The sequence below is a fragment of the Arachis ipaensis genome, chromosome B1, assembly GCF_059453495.1.
Source record: "Arachis ipaensis isolate K30076 ecotype BB chromosome B1, ASM5945349v1, whole genome shotgun sequence".
NCBI lineage: Eukaryota > Viridiplantae > Streptophyta > Magnoliopsida > Fabales > Fabaceae > Arachis > Arachis ipaensis.
The window spans coordinates 141,643,728-141,669,462 of record NC_142436.1 but is presented as its reverse complement, the minus strand read 5'-3'; the positions used below and the strand labels follow the sequence as shown (position 1 = coordinate 141,669,462).

The following is a 25,735-nucleotide window of genomic DNA, read 5'->3' as shown; positions in this document are numbered from 1 at the left end:
TTCAACCTTGATGTCAGAAGAGGCAGTAGAATGTGCAAAGCCCTAGGAAGCCTCAAACAGAAATACCAGGAGTATGCGTAAAAACGAAAAAGAAAGTCAGATAAAACACATTACAGCGACAAGCAAACACAAGATCATAGAAAGGTTCAAGCTTTTTCGACATGCAGTCAAATATCAAGGACTTCCAGAAAACCAAAAGACAGAGCAAAGTGAAGAAACTATAAATGGAACCAACCTGGAAAAACCGGAGGAGTTGAAGATGGAAAGACGGAATCGCCGGATCGTGGAATGACGCCGCAACGCAAGGAAAGGCAAAATGTAGGCGAGAAACAGAAAGCGAGAGAACGAAGGGAAAAGTTACAAAGAAGGATGAAGGAGAGAAACCATTTCTGATTGCAAAAAAATTCAAAATAAAGCCAAGGGAAACGGGAAAATTAATACCAATTAATGAAGGTATTAAACCCTCACACATTCCCAAGAACAAAGTGCTGATATAAAAATGCGCACTTTTAGAAGAAAACATTCCACATTCAAAAAGATTCTACAAAGAAAAGAATCGACAAAATGCTCGAGTTCGGCTTCACTAGAGAAAGATCGAAGTCAAACACTCGACCTCAAAGTAGAAGACCGAGCTCAAGCAGGGGCACTGTTCACACCCTGGGTTGAGCTATCCGATCCAGGATGTTCAGTAATAAAGCGACCGATCTCTTCAGGTCAGAATACCCAACCTCTTCTCAAAGAGCTCGGTCAAATCGACGGAAAAGCCCAGTAAGGGGCTCAAACAGAGGAACACGACACAAATCTAAAGGCAGCCCAAGCCTATAGAGATAAAGGGCGGTTCCCTTGAAGATAAGATGACCTCACTCAAAGATAAGATAAGATAAGATAACTAACTTATCTTATCTAAAAAGGTCACTCTACAACTATTATAAATACACTGGAGCACCCAGGTATAACTCATACTCTGATTCTACTAAAAACCTGCTTAATACCCTTGCTAACTTAAGCATCGGAGTCCCTTGCAGGTACCCCCCACCCTCCGGTGACAAAGGATCAGCAGTGCAGTCGGTCCAACAAGTCAGATGCAACCGCTCCGGCCGCCACTCACAAGCCAGACATGTCAGCACTGACCAGTACAGAAGATCTCATCCGAGATCGACCTCCTGTTTCAGGTAACCCTCGGAACAGAAACTCTACAAGGAAGAAATCGATGATGCTCGAGCTCGGCTTCTCCAGAGAAAGATTGAAGTCCTAAAACTAAGGACTCGACTTCAAAAGGAAGACCACACTCGAGCAGGGGCACTGTTCATACCCTGGGTCGAGATGTTCGACCCGGGATGATTGACGACAAGCCAACCGACCTCTTCAGGTCAGGAACATCTGACCTCTTCTCCAAGAGCTCGGCCAAATCACTACAGAGGCCCAAGAAGGCCCAAACAGAGGAACACGACCCAAATCTAAAGGCAGCCCAGGCCTATAGAGATAAGGGCGGTTCCCTTGAAGATAAGATGACTTCACTCAAAAGATAAGATAAGATAAGATAAGATAACTATCTTATCTCCAATGAAGTTGCTCCGCACCATTATAAATACACTGGAGCACCCAGGTATAACTCATACTCTGATTCTACTAAAAACCTGCTTAATACCCTTGCTAACTTAAACATCGGAGTCCCTTGCAGGTACCACCACCCTCCGATTACAAAGGATTAGCATCACCACCAGTCCAACAAATCAGACGCGATAGCTCCAGCCACCACTTACAAGTCAGACACGTCAGCGCCGATTAGCACAGAAGATCTCGTTTGAGATCGACCTACAGTTTCAGGTAACCCTCAGAACAAATTGTCTTTGGCATCCTGGGGTCTTATATTCTACATCACTGGGCACTGTTACCATCTTGAGAACCTCTGATTCTCACACCATATCTTTGTTGTGTTTTTCAGAAGCAGGTCACAACTCACCTCGGTGAGTTGCTTTGGATGGTGACAGAAGTGGAGGATCTTGGATTCTTTTGGAGTCTTTTTGGTTTATCTTGTTTATACACCTCTCTTTTATATTTTGTCTTTGCCTAGAGGCTTGTTTTAGGAGAGAAAAACTTGTATAAGCTGTTTTCACTGTATGGTTCTGTATACCTGTATATGGCTAGCCGGCTTAAACTCCGCGAGTCGAGGCTAGTTTCCTATGATATTATATACTTATATTTTTTTGTATCTTATCTGTTTCTTGTGCCTTAAGCTAGTAGTTTCCTTAGTACGTTTTGCGCTTTTCAAATCCAAAATTTAAGCTATATCCTTCATCGGGCTTCTAGATTATACTATTCTTTCTATATATATAATATGTATGAGTTTAGAACTGTCGTAATCTCTGATTAACCTTTGCTTTACGATGCGAGGTAAAGCTTAGGCTAATTAGGGTGTTACACAGTGCAATGAGTGAATCCATGTTTATGGCTGCTACGTTTAACCCTCCTAAAACCCCTTTCAAAATCAACCTCACACCCACTCTTCCACCTCCCCCAACCTCCTGCGCGCTCACTTTCAAACCAAACAACAACTTCCCACACTCTCCGCCGCCGCACAACCACAACAACAAGAACACGCCGCTCTGCTCGACACTCTTCTCAATAGCACACGCAAGAACCAAGTGCTCCAATCCATCAGAACCACCTCCCCCTTTAACTGCCTCTCCGAAACAAATCTTCACCATACGGTTCCTGCCAACACCTCCAAAACCAGGGGAAAGGTGCATATTTCCTTCTTTAATCCCTCTCTAATTTATCTACTCATTAATACAAATGAATGGAAGTCGAGATTTCTAGTAAAATTGCAACAGTAATATAAAAGCAGAAAACATTGTACTAAAAAAATCATTTGAAAAATTGATGAATTTGGTTACTTGTGGTCTTATGACAGAGTGCATTTGATAGAGTCCTTGCCTCAATTCCCTTCAAGGGACAGGTTTTGTGTTCTTATTCTCTATCCTTGTTCTCTGTATGAACTGTTTACTTGGTGCTTAACCAGACAAGCTTGTGATGATTTGAGAGAACCCAGTATATAACTGCTAATGTCGTTGTGTCCACTCCTGATCCTAATGTTACCATAGCAAAGAAATGTTATGTTTTTCATGTTGAGTTTGTTGGTGAGTGTTTTGTTAATTGGTATTTCGGATTAGTGCTTGCATCCACATTTTATCAAATGATTTCAATGGTTATGAATTGGCATATATATTTGGTATAGGTTGTGGAGGAGGAGTTAGTTTGCTGGAAATCATAGCTTGAAAAGTACGATAAAAATAGAATATATTTTTTCGGAGTAACTGGGATAAAAGTAAATATTGCAGTTATCATTAAGTGCTCTAAGTTTATTCATGCTACCCAAACTTCAACATGCTATGCTCATTCTTTATTCATATTGTTCTCAATATTATCAAAATATTTTCTTTACAAAAGCAGATATGAGGATTCTAGAAACTGTTTGTTGCCACCTTATTACTGCTGTAGCTAGAGGGTTTATGATCGAAAGTACTATACTTCATTATGGACAGTCTACAATAAAGGCATCTGGAACTATTGTGGCAATGCCCTCCCGGATGGTGAGGTCCTTATATTTTTTGTTTTGCATTCTTACAATTGTTTGTCTCTTTATTTAATAGGCTATAATGTTATATAACACATCCCAGTTTTGGTAAAAAACCAAAAGCTGGCTGATGAGGTATTATTCCTTGTACTCTCATCTGCATCTATCTTTTTAATACAATTAAAGTTACAGTAAAAGACTAGATTTAGATACCCAAGGAATGAATAGACAGATCAAATAATGTTGCAGGAATAAGAAACAATAGGCAAATCTATCTTATTATGCTGTTTTTTTCTTTTTTTTTTTTAAGGCAGCGTCAATGTTTTTCTTCTTCAGGTGGATAATATTATTTTCTTAAGAGCCTAGTTCATATCATACCGTACAGTTGCTTCTTGATACTAGCGAGGATATGATTAATGGTGGATAATGTTTTTACTATTTTTTTATAGTTTTCTTTTATCTAGCTTTCTCAATTCTTTTTATGATCAATTTCCCTTGTAGATTATAGAAAGGGAATTAATGATAAGAGTTGATTATGAGGAAGTCAACAAAAAAGTTTTAAGTCTATTTAAATACGGTAAGGTAATTAAGCATTTTATATGTCATTTATAAATTTTGTGAAATGAAAAAAGTAATGATATGCCTTCTCAATGTATCCCAAGACGATAACAACACGCTCTCAGTGTATGTGCTATCTGTTATTTGGATTATAGAGATGAATAGATGGTGTAGACTTATTTTTTAGAATTGTCGGCCTGTTGCACTGGATCACTTCTAGTTCAATGAAAATCTCAAACTTGTCCTTGTATTCTTTTCAATAATGCCTTACTGGAACAAAAGTATAAATACCTGTGATGAGTAGGAAACTTATCGTTATTATTGTTGTGATGCAATTTGACTCTTTGACATTGGCTTGCTTTGATGAAATTCGAATTTCTCGCGTGTGGCTTCAGAACATGGCTTTATATTGGTTGACACAAAGTATGAATTTGGGAAGGCAGATGACGGTTCAATTATGTTGATTGATGAGGTTTATTAGAATCCTTTATGTTTATTAGATTCTGTTCATACCCTGGGTCGAGCTGTCCGACCCGGGATGTTTAGCGACAAGGCAACCGACCTCTTCAGGTCAAACTATCCGACCTCTTCTCAAAGAGCTCGGCCAAATTGCCAGGAAAGCCCAATAACGGGCCCAAATAGAGGAACATGACCCCAATCCAAAGGCAGCCCGAGCCTACAAAGATAAGGGCGGTTCCCTTAAAGATAAGATGACCTCACTCAAAGATAAGATAAGATAAGATAACTAACTTATCTTATCTAAAAGGTCACTCCACACCATTATAAATACACTAGAGCATCCAGGTATAACTCATACTCTGATTCTATAAAAAACCTGCTAATACCCTTGCTAACTTAAGCATCGGAGTCCCTTGCAGGTACCCCCACCCTCCGGTGATGAAGGATCAGTAGTGCAGCCAGTCCCACAAGTCGGACACGACAGCTCCGGCCACCATCCACCAGCCGGACACGTCATCTCCGACCAGTACAGAAGATCTCGTCCGAGATCGACCTATAGTTTCAGGTAACCCTCGGAACATTGGCGCCGTTGCCGGGGACCTGGAAGTCATCCCACCACCATGGCGGACGACCATGACAACGATCATGACTCGGATCTAGAAGATAGAACGCCGCACAAAAACACAGACTCTACACCAAAAGATACCCCACAACCTAACAAAGATAAAAATCCGCCAAACACGGAAGCCATGGAGGCACTTCAAAATCGCCTAAAATAACTCGAAAAAGAGGTGGAGCATCAACGAGAAGCTGAGAGAGACCTACAAAGGGAAGTTAAGCGACGCCGCGAGTTAGAAGACAAATTCCTAAAACTCGAAGTAGATCTCAAGGCCAAAAATACTCGATCCAAACATGAAGGCGACTCCCGTAAGGACCAAGACCCATTCACCAAAGAGATCATGAGGACCAAAATCCCAAAGGACTTCAAACTTCCCAACATGACTTTATACGATGGCACAGCAGATCCCGGCCATCATCTCAGTAATTTCAGAAGTAGAATATACCTCTCCGACGCGTCAGATGTAGTTCGCTGCAAAGCCTTCCTGACTACTTTAACAAAGACCGCAATTAAATGGTTCGACAATCTACCCCCTAGGTCTATCTCAAGTTTCGACGACTTAGCCAAGAAGTTTCTGGCCAGACTCTCCATCCAAAAATACAAAGCTAAGCACGCCCCAAGTCTATTAGGAATCAAGCAAGGAAATCAGGAAAGTCTCCGCAGCTACATGGAAAGATTCAACAAAGCTTGTCTAGACATACAAAGCCTACCAACAGAGGCCGCCATTATGGGTCTCATCAATGGCTTGCGAGAAGGACCTTTTAGCCAATCTATATCGAAAAAACATCCCACATCTCTGAACAAAGTGCAAGAACGAGCAGAGAAGTACATTAACATGGAGGAGAACTCTCGACTAGGAGAGACCTCAAAATCCGGATTTTCCTACTCCTCCCGAGATAAGGATAAAGAGTCCAAAAAGAAAGAAGATCAACATGGGGAAAAAATTAAAAAATACCACAATTACACCCCTCTTCGGGTGTTCCCTGTGGATGTCTACAGAGAAGTTTTTCATACTGAAAAAATACCCCCGGCTCGACCACTCAAAAGCAAGAAAGGGGGAGAAAATCGGACCGAATATTGTGAATACCATCGACTCCGTGCACATTCCACCAACAAATTCTTTGATTTAAAAAATGTTATAGAAAAACTGGTAAGAGAAGGAAAATTAGATCGGTACCTAGCCAGCCGAGTCGATGAGTAAAGAAAAAGAAGACGGGACGAAGATGTCGGACGAACTGAGCAATCACCTCGTACACCAGAGAGACACGTCCACATGATACACGAAGGATTTGTGGGAGGAGGAATCTCCAAATAATCTCGCAAAAGATATCTTAAAGAAGTATATCATGTCGAGGGAAAAGAGGAAGCACCCGACATCCCCACAATTACTTTTACCAAAGAGGACGCATCTGGTATCATCTCAAGACACGACGATCCCATGCTCATCACTATCATACTGGCAAACGCAAACCTCCACCGTACGCTGGTAGACCAAGGAAGCTCCACCGACATCTTGTTCAAAACTGCCTTCGACAAACTCAGCCTGGAAGAAAAAGAACTCAGAGCATATCCGAATAGCCTGTTCGGACTGAGAGACACTCCAGTTCAGCCACTTGGATACATCTCACTACACACGACCTTCGAAAAAGGAAACCAGTCAAGAATACTCAAGATAGACTACATCGTGGTCGACATGAGTTCAGCCTACAATGCCTTAATAGGTCAGACAACATTAAATGTGAAGTTCCCAACATCAGAGGGGATAGCTACAATAAAAGCAGACCAGAAGACGGTGCGCCGCTGTTACAACAAAAGTCTAAACCTCAGAGGCAGAGGAGAAGAATTCCACACCATCGAACTCGGTGAAGTTCAGAGGCGGGAAGAACTCCGCCTGCAACCGGAAGGTGAAGTAAAAAAATGTTCAGATTGGAGACATCCCGGACAAAACAACCAATATCGGTACAATCCTAAAAGGAGACACAAAAGAATCACTCGTATAGTTCTTATGAGATAACGTCGACCTCTTTGCATGGAAGGCTGCAGACATGCCAGGCATAGACCCCAAGTTAATATGCCACAAGCTAGCAATCTACCCAGGATCTCGGCCAGTACAACAGAGATGTAGAAAGCTTGGACCAGAACGATCCCAAGTTGTGAAGGAGCAGGTACAAGCTCTACTGGAGGCAGGATTTATAAGAGAAGTCAAGTACCCACTATGGCTAGCTAACGTCGTCTTGGTGAAGAAATCAAATGGGAAGTGGCGGATGTGCACCGACTACACTGATCTCAACAAAGCTTGCCCAAAAGATCCTTACCCACTCCCAAGTATCGACGCTCTAGTGGATGCCTCCTCCGAATATAAATACCTCTCGTTTATGGACGCATATTCAGGATACAATCAAATCCCAATGTACCCACCCGACCAAGAAAAAACTTCATTCTTAACCCCAAAAGCAAACTACTGCTACATCGTCATGCCTTTTGGACTTAAAAATGCAGGAGCTACTTACCAGAGGTTAATGAATAAGGTCTTTATGGATTACATCAGAAAAATCATGGAAGTCTATGTGGAAAATATGTTAATAAAGACACAAAGTAAAGAGACGTTATTGTCCGACCTCACCCAAGTATTCAACACTATAAGAAGGCATGGCATGCGACTTAATCCTGCAAAATGCACCTTCGCAGTAGAAGCTGGCAAATTCTTGGGTTTTATGCTTACATAAAGAGGAATCGAGGCGAATCCGGATAAATGCCAGGCCATACTCGATATGAAGAGCCCAACTTGCGTCAAAGAGGTACAACAGCTCAATGGAAGATTGGCAGCCTTGTCCAGATTTCTAGCGGGATCAGCGATAAGATCTCTCCCCTTCTATGCTACTCTAAGGAAGGGAAAGAGGTTTGAATGGACAACGGAGTGCGAACAGGCCTTCCAAGATTTCAAAAAATTCTTGGGACAACCTCCTATCCTAACTCGGCCACGGGAAGGAGAACCCCTTGTATTATACCTCGCAGTAGGAAGTCGGGCAGTGGCCTCAGTATTGGTCCGAGAAAATGACAGTGGGCAACAACCCGTATACTTCATCAGCAAGGCACTACAAGGATCCGAGCTGAACTACCAAAAAATAGAAAAATTCGCCTATGCTTTCATCTTAACATCTCGACGACTTCGCCCATATTTCCAAGCCCACACTATTAGGGTTCAGACCAACCAACCCATGAAAGGAATTTTACAGAAAACAGACTTAGCAGGCAGAATCTTGTAATGGGCAATCGAGTTGTCCGTATTCGACCTTCAATACGAAGCTCGGACAGCCATCAAATCGCAATATCTGGCCGACTTCATTGCAGAATTTACAGACACCCCGAAAATCCCTACAGAATAGAATCTCTATGTAGACGGTTCCTCAAATAAAACTGGAAGCGGTGCGAGTGTGATAATTGAAAGCGACCAGGGAACCCAAATCGAACTTTCCCTCAAATTTGGGTTCCCTGCCTCAAACAACCAAGCTGAATATGAGGCGCTACTAGCTGGTTTGAAGCTGGCTAGGGAGGTTGGAGCTCAAAAGCTTATCATCTTCAGCGATTCACAAGTAGTCACTTCACAAATAGCAGGGAGCTACCAAGCCAAGGATCCCACCATGAAAAAGTACTTGGACAAAACCAGGGAACAGCTCGCACAACTCGGGGAATACGAGGTCCACCACATACCCCGAGAACAGAACGCCAGAGCTGATGCACTCTCAAAACTAGCCAGCACCAAACCAGGGGGCAACAATAGAAGCCTTATCCAAGAAATGCTGCAGAACCCGTCAATCTCGGATGAAGAAAAAGTCCTAGCCATAACAGGTCTGGATCAAGGATGGATGACTCCCATAATTAACTACCTCAAAACAGAAACACTCCCCACAGATGAAAAGGAGGCAAAGAGGTTAAAACGGGAGGCACAGTACTACACTATCATAAACAATACTCTATACAAAAGAGGAATTTCAATACCATTGTTAAAATGTGTACCGACTTCCAACACAAAGGAAGTTTTAGAAGAAGTACACAGTGGCGTCTGTGGCAATCATCTCGGAGCACAAACACTTACCAAAAAAGTACTCCGAGCCAGATTTTATTGGCCAACTCTACAAAAAGAAGCCACAGAGTTCGTAAAGACGTGTCCACCATGTCAGAAACATGCCAGCTTTCACATCGCCCCGCCAGAGGAGCTCATCAGCGTAACCTCACCTTGGCCATTCACAAAATGGGGACTCGACCTTCTCGGACCTTTCCCTCAGGGATCAGGACAAGTCAAATTCCTCATAGTAGGGGTAGACTACTTCACAAAATGGATCGAGGCAGAACCTCTAGCTAAAGCCACTGCTCAAAGAAGTCAAAAATTCCTATATAGAAATATTATCACAAGGTTCGGGGTTCCATACTCCATCACCACAGACAATGGTACCCAATTCACAGATGCAGGCTTCAGAAAGTTAGTGGCCGACTTAAACATAAAACACCAATTCACTTCCGTAGAACATCCCCAAGCCAATGGACAAGCTGAAGCTGCCAACAAAGTCATATTGGCTGCGCTAAAATGGAGATTACAAGACGCAAAGGGAGCCTGGGTGGAAGAGCTCCCACAAGTCCTATGCGCATACCAAACAACGCCACATTCTACCACAAAGGAATCACCCTTCCGATTAGCGTATGGAATGGAGGCAATGATCCCAGTGGAGATTGAAGAAGGGTCGCCCAGAGTAATCCACTATAATGAAGAAGCCAACTCCCAACTTCAAAGGAAAGAACTCGACCTACTTCCAGAAATCCAAGAAAGAGCTCGGATCAGGGAAGAGGCATTGAAACGTCGAATGGCTTCGAGATACAATCAAAAGGTAGTACCGCAAAGTTTTGCCGAGAACGACCTCATCCTAATCCGAAATGATATCGGAAAAACTAGACCTGGAGAAGGAAAGATGGCAACAAATTGGAAAGGACCCTACCGAGTCATAGAAGTACTTGGAAAGGGCTACTACAGACTGTCCAAACTCGAAGGGCGAGAGCTCCCTAGGTCATGGCACGCCTGCAACCTAAGAAGGTATTATAGTTAGGGGTGATAAAGGATCTTAGGATAAGGCGCACTCTTTTTCCTGAAAAGGTTTTTTAATGAGGTGCCAAGCCAAGACCTACAAATTGCCCGACTTAGAAAAAAACTCCCACATGTATATATCTGCATTTTCTTTTGAATAAAAATTGTTTAGATTTTCTACAAATTCTCAAGACGCATTAAACTGAAATGCTAAAAATTCATCGCCCGATTATAAAGCTACAGATCGGTAGAAAGTGAAAATCAAATTCACTGCACGATCACGATAAAGACCAACAAAGATGAAAACCAAATTCATCAAAAGGTCGACCAAACGGGGGTTAAACCCAATTTCTACAAAATCAACAAAGATGAAAACAGAATAATGCAAGAAGTTATCGAAAGTGATCCATAGAAAGGACCTGACGAGGTCTTAATAAAATGGATTGCTAAAAAATAACTTAAAGACTGGCCGACGTAAAAGAAGTCGGACCAGTCACAATAACCAAAATTATAAAAAGTAAATCCCTGGAAAGAGGTCTGGCCAGCCCTATAAAAGAGGATTACTAAAATAACTTAGAAGGGCCCGACCTGTTGAAGTCGGCCCAGAACATAAAGTTATAAAAGTAATCCCTGAAAGAGACCTGAACAAGGTCCAAAAAAGAGGATTACTAAAATAACTTAGAAGGGCCCGACTGGATGAAGTCGGCCCAGAACATAAAGTTATAAAAGTAATCCCTGAAAGAGACCTGAACAAGGTCCAAAAAAGAGGATTACTAAAATAACTTAGAAGGGCCCGACCGGATGAAGTCGGCCCAGAACATAAAGTTATAAAAGTAATCCCTGAAAGAGACCTGAACAAGGTCCAAAAAAGAGGATTACTAAAATAATTTTGAAGGGCCCGACCGGATGAAGTCGGCCCAGAACATAAAGTTATAAAAGTAATCCCTGAAAAAGACCTGAACAAGGTCCAAAAAAGAGGATTACTAAAATAACTTAGAAGGGCCCGACCGGATGAAGTCGGCCCAGAACATAAAGTTATAAAAGTAATCCCTGAAAGAGACCTGAACAAGGTCCAAAAAAGAGGATTACTAAAATAACTAAGAAGGGCCCGACCGGATGAAGTCAGCCCAGAACATAAAGTTATAAAAGTAATCCCTGAAAGAGACCTGAACAAGGTCCAAAAAAAAGGAATACTAAAATAACTTAGAAAGGCCCGACATGATGAAGTCGGCCCAGAACATAAAGTTATAAAAAGAAATTCCTAACAGAGACCTAACAAAGGTCCACACAAAACGGATTACTAGAAATAACTTTAGGCCGAAGTGAGGAAGTCGACATACAAGTTGGACTCAAACATCCACAACCCCAAAAGAATCGAGCCACAAGTATGAAAATACAAAGGCAATCCAAAGAGGTCGGACAATAAGACTCCAACACTCCCAAACAGACGCAGACAGATGCAGACAAACATGTTATGAAAAAGCACAAGTTATAATAATAACAAACTCAAGAGGCTATCAAAAGTCAGCCCCAAGAGCTTGAGAAACCACTTTGTTTTTCAAAATAAAGTTTCTAAACAAGCAACTAAGAGAGTATCAAAAAGTCAGAGCTACCAATTACAAAATATAAAAGGTTCAAAACTCACAAGCCGGGCTATTTACACAAACATCCAGAATAATCATTGAGGATCTGAAGGCTTCTCAGCAGCATCAACATGGGGTGAAGGAGGGCGAGTCTGAAGAGGCACCGCATCCACTGTCCCACCATCCCAGTTCAAGATTTGGCAATCAGGGTCATCATCATCAGGGTCATCAGGGACAATCTTATTGTCCTTCACAACATTGTCCAAGCTGAAGAGAGTAAGGTCGAGCTCGGGTGTAAGAACCCGAACCTGCTCCTTCAGGTTTTCATAAGCAGCATTTACGCTGCCTACAAGGTGACCCTGGAGCTCAGCATAATCAGCTCGGGCAGACTCCAGATCATCCCTGAGACGCATCATTTCTCTATAGGTCGTGACATAACTCTCCTTGTGCCTCAACGCCGTGTCTTCAGCCAACTTCACAGGAGCCGCCAAGGCAACAGAACTAGTCTTCTCACCCTCCAACTCCTTCTCTAGCTTGGTCACCTTCACCTCGAGCTCCTCCTTCAAACCCTTCATCCGATCGAACTCCAACTTGGCCTCCTCCATAAAGGCCTTTGTAGCATGAAGGGGAAGATATTGGGCAGTCTGATATAAGGCCGCCCCCATGTGTGCCATCTTGATTTTGCTTCGAGTAATAAAATCCAGATGGCGAAGAAGAGTTACATCGTCAGTAAGGACGATACCATAAGGACCGATTTGCTGGTCCACAAACTCGACAGCATCGAAATCAGGGGCATCAAGGTTAAAAGGCTCGGCTGTTTTTTGCTTTTTTGGAGGAGGAGCGCCGGTAAGAGAAGAGTTAGCAGCAGAAGACTGAGGAGGATCAACTAAACGAGTTGGAGGGGTAGGGATTATTCTTCCCGGCCCTGAAGCAACTGAGACCGGTTTCTTAGGAAGAACCTGGGAAGATCCCTCGCCAGCAGCCTTGGACGAAGCAAGCTGAGCTGCGGTAGCCTTCTTGGCCTTCTTAAAGGCCTTCATGGAATCTGAAGTCTTGGCCATCTCTGAAACAAACAGAAGACCAACAAAGCCAAGTTACAAATCAGAAAAGAAGACAAATTAGAAAAGAAGTAAAAACAGATAGAAGAAAGAAGTCGACCACTACCCAGCTTGGTTCGGAGAAGCGAGGGGTCCCCTAGAAACCTCTTAGTGTCAAGATAAGGAGGTTGCCCCCAATTCTCCTCTAATACACTCACAAAGGCCTGCTCGACCTCATCCAATATCTCCCACGAATACCTCGACACAACAACATTCTTTTGCCACTCTAAAAGAAAGGTAGGTTCATCATTCTCATCCAGAAAAAAGGGCTGAGCTCCTTCAATAGCTCGGACCTTGAAAAAGTAGTTCTTAAAATCACAGAAAGATTCATCGTACATGGAAAAAACTTTCTTTCCCTGAGAAGCTCGGAAAGAAACCCAGGCGGCCTTCTTCTTAACCACCCCAGGTTTTGTTAAAACAAAAAGGTAAAAGAAGAGGGATTGGGAAGGATGGACACCTAGCTCACGACACAGCAATTGAAAGATCTTTATAAAGCCCCAGGAGTTGGGGTGGAGTTGGGATGGAGCTACATTACAAGACCATAACAGGTTGGTCTCAAAAGGAGTGAAATGAAGAGTAATATTCATCTGACTAAAAAAGAAGTCATACGCATAGAAAAGGGGACGGTCTCCAACGACCCGAGTAGAAAAGCAAACTCTCTCTTCAGAAGTAGGAGATACAAGCTCATAATTCTTTTCATCACTACTATTACTACAAACCCTGTGAAACTTCCTAAGCTGCTCACAAAATTCAGAATCAACCAGCGAAATACACAGAAGAACCATAGGATCCACCCAGTCGGCCATGCCATCAGGGACTTGGGAGGATGTCTCGACAATATTTTTACGAGAAGACATGAGGTCAACTAGTCCTACAAACAAGAAAAGAAAATGGATTACTAAAAAAACATCTCAGACGAAATCAGAACAGCTCAGACAAGCATGACACAAGGCAATACAAGCAACAAAAGGAAACCCCAGGACCCACACTAAAGATCCAGGGGCATCCTTTGGAGGCAAGTTATGGAACAAAGACTCAGAAAAACCTACAAGTCTACATATCTACACATCCTAACAGGAAGATAACACTCTGAAAAGAAAGCCACGAGCTACAAATCAAATAAAGTCATCAAAATAACTACCTCCTGTTCCGAGGGTTACCTGAAACTGTAGGTCGACCTCGGACGAGATCTTCTGTACTGGTCAGAGATGACGTGTCTGGCTGGTGGGTGGCGGCCAGAGCGGTCGTGTCCGACTTGTTGGACTGGCTGCACTGCTGATCCTTTGTCACTAGAGAGTGGTGGTACCTGCAAGGGACTCCGATGCTTAAGTTAGCAAGGGTATTAAGCAAGTTTTTTAGTAGAATCAGAGTATGAGTTATACCTGGGTGCTCCAGTGTATTTATAATGGTGTAGAGTGACCTTCTTAGATAAGATAAGTTAGTTATCTTATCTTATCTTATCTTATCTTTGAGTGAGGTCATCTTATCTTCAAGGGAACCGCCCTTATCTCTATAGGCTTGGGCTGCCTTTGGATTTGGGTCGTGGTCCTCCATTTGGACCCTTTTTGGGCTTTCCTGGTGATTTGGCCGATCTCTTTGAGAAGAAGTTAGATTGTCCTGACCTGAAGAGGTCGGTCGTCTTGTCGGTAGAACATCCCGGGTCGGACAGCTCGACCCAGGGTATGAACAGTGCCCCTGCTCGAGCTCATTCTTTCTTTTTGGAGGTCGAGTCTTAGTTTTAGGACTTTGATCCTTCTCTGGTGAAGCCAAACTCGAGCATTTTGTCGACTTCTTCTTTGTAGAGTCTTCTTCTTTTTTGAATGTGGAATGTTTTTCCTTTTCGTTTTTTTAAAAATGCGCGCTTTTGCATTAGCGCTCTAGCCTTGGGAATGTGCGAGGGTTTAATACCCTCATTAATTGGTTTTTAATGCTCCCTTTCTCTTGACCCTTTTATTTTGAATTTTACACAAAAAACGGTTTTCCTTTTCTCTGTAACTTCCCCTCCTTTTTCTCTCTGTCTTCTTGTTTCGCGTTTCCTTTGCGACGTTGTTGGTGCTTTCTTTGTTCTAAAAGGTGATTCCAGATTCTATCTTCTGTTTTCAACTTCTTTGAAGCTTTCTTCTTTTTCCAGGTTGGTTCTACTTTCTGCTTCTTTACTTCTTTCGTCGCTTTGCCTTCGGTTCTTTGGTAAAGCTTTGATTTTTCGTCTGAATGCATGCTGGAAAGTTTGAATCTTTTCGCGTTGTTATGCTCAATTGTTTGCTATGATGCATGTTTCTGGCATTTCTCATGATGATTGAGGTTTTTTAGGGCTTTGCATGTTTTGCTGCCTTTTTATTTGATTTTGTAGCTTTCCGGGGTAATGGCTTCATTTGATTCTTTTGAAAAAATGTTGCGTCTTTGATGTCCTTCGCTTGGCGTGTTTTGTTGTTTGCTTTCTGATTGAGCTGCTATTTTTGTTGCTCCTTTTTTACTTTGTTTTGACTTTATCTCTTTTTTCTCGGGATGTTGCCTTTTGAAAAAGGGTTTTTCTTTGCTGAGAGTTTTGTTGGGATGTTAGTTTTGTAAATTTTTCTGAGTCTTTACTTTGTTACTTCCTCCAAAGGATGCCCCTGGACCTTTTCTTGGGGTTTTCCTTTTATTTGTTTGTATGATTGAGTCATGCTCTGCTATGAGTTGATTTTGACTTTGCCCGAGATATTTTGGTTAGTAATCTATTTTCTTCTTTCTTACTGTAGGATTAGTTGACCTCATGTCTTCTCGCAAAAATATTGTTGAGACATCTTCCCAAGTCCCTGAGGGCATGGCTGATTGGGTGGATTCTATGGTTCTTCTGTGTGTTTCGTTGGTTGACTCCGAGTTTTGTCAGCAGCTTAGGAAATTTCATAGGATTTGTAGTAATGGTAGTGATAAAAAGAATTATGAGCTTGTATATCCCAATTCTGAAGAAAGGGTTTGTTTCTCTACCCGAATTGTTGGAGAACGTCCCTTTTTCTATGCATACGACTTCTTTTTAGTCAAATGAATATTACTCTTCCTTTTACCCCCTTTGAGACCAACCTATTGTGGTTTTGTAATGTAGCTCCATCCCAGCTTCACCCCAACTCCTGGGGTTTTATAAAAAATTTTCAGTTGTTGTGTCACGAACTAGGTATCCCTGCTTCGCAATCCCTCTTCTTTTATCTCTTTGTTTTGACAAAGCCTGGGGTGGTTAAGAAGAAGGCCGCCTGGGTTTCTTTTAGAGCTTCCCAGGGAAAGAAGGTTTTTTCCATGTTTGATGAATCTTTTCGCGACTTTAAGAATTACTTTTTCAGGGTCCGAACTGTTGAAGGAGCTCGACCCCTTTTTTCTGGATGAGAATGACGAGCCTGCCTTTCTTTTGGAATGGCAAAAGAATGTAGTGGTGTCTAAATATACGTGGGAGATGTTAGATGAGGCTGAGCAGGCCTTTGTGACTGTGCTGGAAGAAAACTGGGGGCAGCCTCCCCATCTTGATACGAAGAAATTCTTAGGAAATCCCTCTCTCCTCCGAGCAGAGCTGGGTAGTGGTTGATTTCTCTTTTGTTTTTTGCTTATTTTGTCGAGTTTATTTCTTTTTCTCTTAATTTGTAATAATATTTGTGTTTTTTCCAGAGATGGTGAAAAATAATGAATCTATGAAGGCCTTTAAGAAGGCAAGGAAAGCTACTGCAGCTCAGAACATCTCGGCCAAGATGGCCGGGGAGGGGTCCTCTCAGGTTCAATCGAAGCCATCCATACCGAGCTCTCCTGGACCGAGGAGGATGATCCCTACTCCTCGGGTTCGTTTGGTTGATCCTCCACAGGCTTCTGTCGCTACCTCTGGCGCTCCTCCACCGAAAAAGCAAAAAACAGCTAAGCTCTTTAACCTTGATGCCCCTGACTTCGATGCTGTCGAGTTTTTGGACCAGCAAATCGGTCCTCATGGTACCCTTCCTACTGATGATGTTTCTCTTCTTCGCCATCTGGATTTTATTACTCGAAGCAGCATCAAGATGGCACACATGGGGGTGGCCTTATATCGGACTGCCCAAGATCTTCCCCTTCATGCTACAAAGGCCTTTATGGAGGAGGCCAAGTTGGAGTTCGATCAGATGAAGGGTTTGAAGGAGGAGCTCGAGGTGAAGGTGACCAAGTTAAAGAAAGAGTTGCAGGGTGAAAAGGCTAGTTTTGTTGCCTTGGCGGCTTTTGTGAAGTTGGCTGAAGACACAGCGTTGAGGCACAAGGAGAGTTATGTCACGACCTATAAAGAGATGATGCGTCTCAGGGATGATTTGGAGTCTGCCCGGGCTGATTATGCCAAACTCCAGGGTCACCTTGTAGGCAGCATAACTGCTGCTTATGAGAACCTGAAGGAGCAGGTTCTGGTTCTTGCACCCGAGCTTGACCTTACTCTCTTCAGTTTGGACAACGTTGTGAAGGACGGTAAGATTGTCCCTGATGACCTTGATGATGATGATGATGTCAACCCTCCTTCAGTGCCTACCATCAAAGCCTTTGTTGTGCCAACTTCTTCAGCTACTTCAACTGAGGTTGGTCATCCCGAGTCAGAACCTGATTGTCAAATCTTGAACCAGGATGATGGGACAGTGGATGCGGTGCCTCTTCAGACTCGTCCTCCTTCACCCCGTGTTGATGCTACTGAGAAGTCTTCGGATCCTCAATGATTTATTATATATTTTTGTGTAGATAGCCCGGCTTGTGGGCTTTTGAACTTTTTATATTTTGTAAATGGTGGTTCTGATTTTTTGCTACTTTCTTAGTTGCTTGTTTAGCAACTTTATTTTGAAAAACAAAGTAGTTTTCAAGCTCTTGGGACTGATTTTGGTAGCCTCTTGAGTTTGTTATTATTATATTTTGTGCTTTTTATGACACGTTTGTCTGCATCTGTATGGTACCTTTTAGGTTTTTTGGGAGTGTTGGAGCCTTATTATTCGACCTCTTTGGATTGCCTTTGTATTTTCATACTTGCGGCTTGATTTGGGTCCAACTTGTATGTCGACTTCCTTACTTCGGCCTAAAGTTATTTCTAGTGATCCGTTTTGTTTGGACTTTTGTTAGGTCTCTGTTTAGGGATCACTTTTTATAACGTTTTGGTTTTTTGGGCCGACTTCTTATGCGGCGTTCTATCTTCTAGGTCCGAATCATGGTCGTTGTCATGGTCATCCGCCATGGTGATGGGATGACTTCCAGGTTCCCCGGCAACGGCGCCAATGTTCCGAGGGTTACCTGAAACTGTAGGTCGATCTCAGACGAGATCTTCTGTACTGGTCGGAGATGATGTGTCCGGCTGGTGGGTGGCGGCCGGAGCGGTCGTGTCTGACTTGTTGGACTGGCTGTGCTGCTGATCCTTTGTCACCGGAGGGTGGTGGTACCTGCAAGGGACTCCGATGCTTAAGTTAGCAAGGGTATTAAGCAGGTTTTTTAGTAGAATCAGAGTATGAGTTATACCTGGGTGCTCTAGTGTATTTATAATGGTGTAGAGTGACCTTCTTAGATAAGATAAGTTAGTTATCTTATCTTATCTTATCTTATCTTTGAGTGAGGTCATCTTATCTTCAAGGGAACCGCCCTTATCTCTATAGGCTTGGGCTGCCTTTGGATTTGGGTCGTGTTCTTCCATTTGGACCCTTTTTTGGGCTTTCCTGGTGATTTGGCCGATCTCTTTGAGAAGAGGTCGAATTGTCCTGACCTGAAGAGGTCGGTCGTCCTGTCGGTAGAACATCCCGGGTCGGACAGCTCGACCCAGGGTATGAACACCTCCCAAATTCACAGTCGCAGACGGAACTACCAAGCAACGAAAGTATCAAGAAGAAGTCATCAAAGACGCCACCTTTTTCAAAAAATAAACACCCAAACAAACAAACGACACGAAGAAAATCAAAACGAGCCACTAGAAAAAATCGTTACTTTCTACAAAGGTTCATCAGTAAAATCATCAACAATCAAAAGGAGCAACCTTTTGGGTAAAGTAAACAGGTTCATAAAAACCAGAAAAACATGCAGCACAGCGACAATCGAGCACGACGACGCAAAAAGGTTCAAGCTTTCCAAACATGCATTCAAGCAAAACCAAAACTTTACCAAGAACCGAAGGCAAAGCAAAAGAAATAAAAAAGCAAAAAGAAGAACCAACCTGGAAAAAGGAGAAAGCTTCGAAGGAAATCGAGGATGGAAAGATAGAATTCGGAATCGCCTTTTAGAACAAAGAAAGCACCAACAATCACCAAGCGACGTCACAGGGAGAAACGCGAAAATACAAATTTCAGACGAAAACAGAAAGTGAGAAAGAAAAGGAGGAAGTTACAGCAAAGAAATAGAGAAGAGAAACCGTTTTTGTGAAAAGTTCAAAATGAACGAAGAAACGGAGCATTAAAAAGAATTAATGAGGTTATTAACCCTCGCGCATTCCCAAAGCAAGGTGACTCGCGTTTTCAAAAGAATAAAAATTCAAAAGAAAACGTTCCGCATTCAAAGGAGAACTCTACAAAGAAGAAGTCGACAAAATGCTCAAGTTTGACTTCACCAGAGAAGGATCGAAGTCCTAAAACCAAGACTCGACCTCAAAAGAAAGACCGAGCTCGAGCAGGGGCACTGTTCATACCCTGGGTCGAGCTGTCCGACCCGGGATGTTTAGCAACAAGACGACCGACCTCTTCAGGTCAGACTATCCGACCTCTTCTCAAAGAGCTCCGCCAAATTGCCAAGAAAGCCCAATAAAGGGCCCAAATAGAGGAACACGACCCAAACCCAAAGGCAGCCCGAGCCTACAAAGATAAGGACGGTTCCCTTAAAGATAAGATGACCTCACTCAAAGATAAGATAAGATAAGATAAGATAACTAACTTATCTTATCTAAAAAGGTCACTCCACACCATTATAAATACACTGGAGCACCCAGGTATAACTTATACTCTGATTCTACAAAAAACCTGCTAATACCCTTGCTAACTTAAGCATCGGAGTCCCTTGCAGGTACCCCCCACCCTCCGGTAATGAAGGATCAGCAGTGCAGCCAGTCTCACAAGTCGGACACGACAGCTCCGGCCGCCACCCACCTGCTGGACACGTCATCTCCAACCAGTACAGAAGATCTCATCCGAGATCGACCTACAGTTTCAGATAACCCTCGGAACAGATTCTGAAATGTACTCTGCACAATTTAAGAATATAGAATAAAGTTTAGTTTTTGAAAATTGCAGGTGCACATTCCTGATTCAAGTAGAGGATTGCCAATTCTTATCTTGAGCACTTTCAAAATGGTTTAGAGCCAGAAAATGTTGATAAAGTGCTCTATATATATCAGTAACTTTATTTCCTATGTAGAGTGCATTATATTTTTTTTTTTGCTTAAAGGTTTAGGGATATGTTATTTTATTCCGAATAAGCTAACATATCCCTAAATCTTTAAGCAAAAAATAAAATATAATGCACTCTACATAGGAAATAAAGTTATTGATACAGATATAGCACATTATCAACATTTTCAGACTCCAAACCATTTTGAAAGCGCTCAAGATAAGAATTGGCAACCCAATATCTTCTAAAACGAAACTCTATTCTATATTCATAAATTGTGTGGAGTGCATTTTAGAATCTAATAAGCATCAGGGATTCCAATGAACTTTATCAATCAACATAATTGAACCATCTTCTGCCTTCCCAAATTCATACTTTGTGTCAACCAATATAAGGCTATGTTCTGAAGCCACTGGAAATTCAAATTTCATCAAAGCAACCCAAATTCATACTTTGTGTCAACCAATATAAGGCTATGTTATGAAGCCACTGGAAATTCAAATTTCATCAAAGCAAGCCAATGTCAAAAGTCAAATTGCATCATAGCAATAATAACGATAAGCTTTCCATTCATCATAGAGAAATGCTATTTATACTTTTGTTCCAGTAAGGCATTATTGAAAAGAATACATGGACAAGTTCGAGATTTTCATTGAACTAGAAGTGATCCAGTGCAACAGACCGACAAATCTGAAGAATAAGTCTACACCATCTATTCATCTCTTTAATCCAAATAACAGATAACACATACATTGAGAGTGTGTCGTTACTATCTCGGGATACATTGAGAAGGCATGCCATTACTTTTTTCATTTCACCAAATTTATAAATGACATGATAAAATGCTTAATTACCTGACGGTATTCAAAAGACTTAAAGCATTTCTGCTGACTTCCTCATAATCAGCTCTTGTCATTAATCCCCATTCTATAATCTGCAAGGGAAACAGATTATAAAAAGAATTGAAAAGGTTAGATAAAAGAAAACTTTTAAAAAATAGTAAAAATATTATCCATCATTAATCATATCCTCACTAGTATCAAGAAGCAATTGTACTGTATGATATGAACTAGGCTCTTAAGAAAATAATATTATCCAGAAAAACATTGACGCTGCCTTAAAAAAAGAAGAAGAAAAAACAGCATAATAAGATGAATCTGCCTATTGTTTCTTATTCTTGCAACATTATTTGATCTGCCTATTCATTCCTTGGGTCTCTAAATCTAGTCCTCTACTATAACTTCAATTGTATTGAAAAGATAGATGCAGATGAGAGTACAAGGAATAATACCTCATCTGGAAGTACAGGAACATCATGATCTGCAACTTTGGTTCTAGGCGTGAATATATTTTCAACCAGCTTTTGGTTTTTTACCGAACTTATTATGTGTTATATAACATTATAGCCTATAAAATAAAGAGACAAACAATTGTAAGAATGCAAAACAAAAAATATAGGGACCTCACCATCGGGAGGACATTGCCACAATAGTTCCGAATGCCTTTATTATAGACTGTTCATAGTGAAGTATCAGTCATTCTGGTCACAAACCCTCTAGCTACAAACCAGCCATAATAAGGTGTCAACAAATAGTTTCTAGAATCCTAATCTACACTTTTGTAAAGAAAATATTTTGATAATATTGACGGCAACATGAATAAAGAATGAGCATCGCATGTTGAAATTTGGGTAGCATGAATAAACTTAGAGCACTTAATGATGCAATGTTTACTTTTATCCTAGTTCCGGGGAAATATATTCTATTTCTATCATACTTTTCAAGCTATCATTTCTAGCAAACTAACTCCTCCTCCACAACCTATACCAAACATATATGCCAATTCATAACCATTGAAATCATTTGATAAAATGTGTATGCAAGCACCAATCCGAAATACCAATTAATAAAATACTCACCAACAAACTCAACAGAAAAATAGAACATTTCTTTGCTATGATAACATTAGGATCAGGAGTGGACACAACGGCATTAGCAGTTATATGTTGGGTTCTCTCAAACCACCACAAGCTTGTCTGGTTAACCACCTGCAAGTGGGAATAAAGAACATTGAGTGTGATCCATGATGAACCAAGTAAACAGTTCATACAGAGAACAAGGATAGAGAATAAGAACACAAAACCTGTCCCTTGAAGGGAATTGAGGCAAGGACTCTATCAACAATAGTAACTAGAACAAGGTACTCTCCATTATCATACGTTTCTAACCTGTACCATAAGACCACAAGTAAGCAAATTCATTAATTTTTCAGATGATTTTTTTAGTCAATGTTTTCTGCTTTTATATTACTGTTGCAATTTTACCAGAAATCTCGACTTCCATTCATTTGTATTAATGAGTAGATAAATTGGAGAGGGATCAAAGAGGGAAATATGCACCTTTTCCCTGGTTTTGGAGGTGAGGGCGGGAACTGTATGGTGAAGATTTGTTTCGGATAGGCAGTTGAAGGGGGAGGTGGTTCTAATGGATTGGAGCACTTGATTTTTGCGTGTGCTGTTGAGAAGAGTGTCAAGTAGAGCGGCATGTTTTTGTGGTTGTATGGTGGTGGAGAGTGTGGGGAAGTTGTTGTTTGGTTTAAAAGTGAGTGCGGTGGAGGTTGGGGGAGGCGGAAAAGCAGGTGTGAGGTTGAGTTTGAAAGGGGGTTTTGGGAGGGTTTAACACAGCAGCCATAAACATGGATTCACTCATCGCATTGCAAACTTTTTAAGAGTATTGACCTACTTTCCAAGATTGCAAGAACCGAACCGGTTATTGAACTGATCGAGTGATAGGTTCAATGGTTCAACTGGGATCGAACCGTGATTGAACTGATTTACTTAAATATACAATAAATTATTAAAAATTCAATATATAATTTCAGTTATTCAAATTTAATAATTTCTAAACTAATTTCAAAATGTCCATAATTTATCATTAAAAGTTCACAAAATAAATCTTTTTAATTAATTTCTAAGTTTCAATCAAGTAATCAACAATAACTTCTAATAATCAAGTAATCAATAACTTTTAATAAGAGTATCATTTCCATCTCACATAAAAGAACTGAACAGTAAAAATCCTCTAATCAAGAATCATACATTCGTAACACAAAATAAAGTTCAATTCAATTACAAATTCTTAAATCTGTTGAATATAACAGAGCCAAAGCATATAATCATATTTAGTTTTTGGGATTCTAATCCATTAATCAGCAACATGGTTCTGACTTCTAAATCCAAACTAAACAGCAACAAAAACTAAATTGAATCTAATTCCAAACTCAGAATTCAAATTAAATTAAATTCAGAATCACTCCAGCATTCAACAAATTCAATAAATTAACCATTAATAAAATTAACTCACGAAATCATAAAATCAAAATCCAGCAACAATATTATTTCAGGAAATTAGCAACATTATTTCAAAAAAATCAGCAACACAGAATAAGCAAAAATTAACAAAATCAATAATGCAGTGTTTGCCGGCGGCGATGGAGGAATGGAAGTGGCGGCGGCGGAGGAATGAGAAGTGACGGCGACGGATTTGAGCTCGAACAAAGAGAGCGAGAGAGAGCTCGAAGAGGGACGTTGAGCTCGGACAGAGAGTGAGAGAGAACGATGAGACCTCAACACAGAGAGAGAGAGAGAGCACAATGAGACCTCAACGCGACGAGCTCAATACGGAGTCGCAGACCTTCGTGCGACGGCGATGAGACTACAAGAAAAATATCCATTCAGCCACATTTTTTTAAGCTACATTTGAAAAGCATAGCTTATTTATAGAATAGGCTACGCTTTTCTCCGTGTTGCCTTTTTATAAGAGAAAAGGAAACACAATTGTGGCATCGTTTAGAAAGTGTAGCCTTAGGTATTATAGAAATCACTTATAAAACGTAGTCGTATGTTGATATCTTTGGGTACACTTTTCGTATCAAATAGTGCGCTTTTAGAGAGTAATTTATTTGTTAAATTTTGGGTGTACTTCAAAAGTAATGCCTAGTGTATCTAGGGACGCGATTAGGTACTCCAAAGATAAATGGAATTTTAAAACTCCATGAATAAAAGAAGGAGTAAAGTTTGCATTTAATTTTAAAAGCTCTTAAATGCGAAGAGAGAGAAACAAATTTTTTATTGGTTTTTGTTTTATTTTAAACTAAATTCAGTTATGTTTTAATATTGGGTCACTAAAATTTATTTTACGTTTATTTTTGTCTCAAATTCATTTTAAGTTATAATTAATTTTTTTATTTAAAATTGTAGTGAGTTAAAATTAAAAACTATAGCAATAAAAAAATAATTTTATAATTTTTTATTTAAAATTTGTTTGGATTAAAATTTTTTTATTTTATTATTTTTGTTTTGGGCTATATTATTTTGAAATGATATTGAACTATCATAATAAAAACAAAAATAAAAGGTAAAAAAAACTAATAAAATAAGAATATCTTTTTACTGTTAATTTTAAAAAATTAAAATATAATTTAAAATTAAAATGATTTAATTTGAATTAAAAATATGATTTAATTTTAAAAAAGTAACCTATAATATTAGTTAATTTTTAAAATACAAAAATGTTCTTTTAAAATTAAAGTTGTTTGATTATTTTAAATATAAAAAATTTATATTTGAATTTAGAATGTTAAAATTACTACTTTTGAGGATTAATTTTAAAATATATATTTAAAGATTAATTAAAAACACGCGTCTTTCTCTTTTTTGTTTTATTTTTTTATTATTTGAACTAAAATACAAAAGTTGAATTTTTATTTTTATTTATTTTAATTTTTTTATATTTTATTTGAATCTAAATGTGAGTATGTTTTATTGATATTTATGTTTTAAAATTAATAATAAATAAATAAATAATTAACTTAAGAGTAAGAAATGTCAATAATCTATACCAATAATAAATTAAATTAGGCTTATTCAATTTACTATTGGTACAGTATATACATAGTAAATCAAATAAAATTACACCAATATCCTAAACTGAATTGGAATATATAGTATAAATTTAACAGAAAAACTATAAGCTGTTGTAAAATAAATAAAACATATACTACATATAAAATAGAGATGTGTAAATAGAAGACTCTAGTATTAATATATTTAGCTCAATAAAATTATTCTTATATTTATATGCAGTAATAAAAGAAAGAGAAAGAAAACTATTAGTAGTGACTCAAGAGAGAAAAGAGTGTTTTATTATTTCTGTGTATATTCCCTTTGCCTCAGTACATGTATTTATAGGCACATAAAGTTTACGTTTCAAACTTCTTCATTCTAAGAATTTATTTCCTTAACATAGGGAAAATGTGCTTCTCATAAATGGGCATCCATCATCCTTATCTATCCATGTCACAACACTCCCCCTTGGATGACCATTTAGGGTTATTGCCTCATTAAAACCTTTCTAAAGAAAAATCCAACGGGAAAAAAACTTTAGTGAA

At 40.1% G+C, this 25,735-nt stretch overlaps 1 pseudogene; it reads right to left on the bottom strand.

Annotated features, from left to right (window-relative positions):
* Positions 1-20,440: 20,440 nt before the first annotated feature.
* On the bottom strand, positions 20,441-22,832 carry LOC107624683 (phosphoribosylaminoimidazole-succinocarboxamide synthase, chloroplastic-like; annotated as a pseudogene).
* Positions 22,833-25,735: the final 2,903 nt, after the last annotated feature.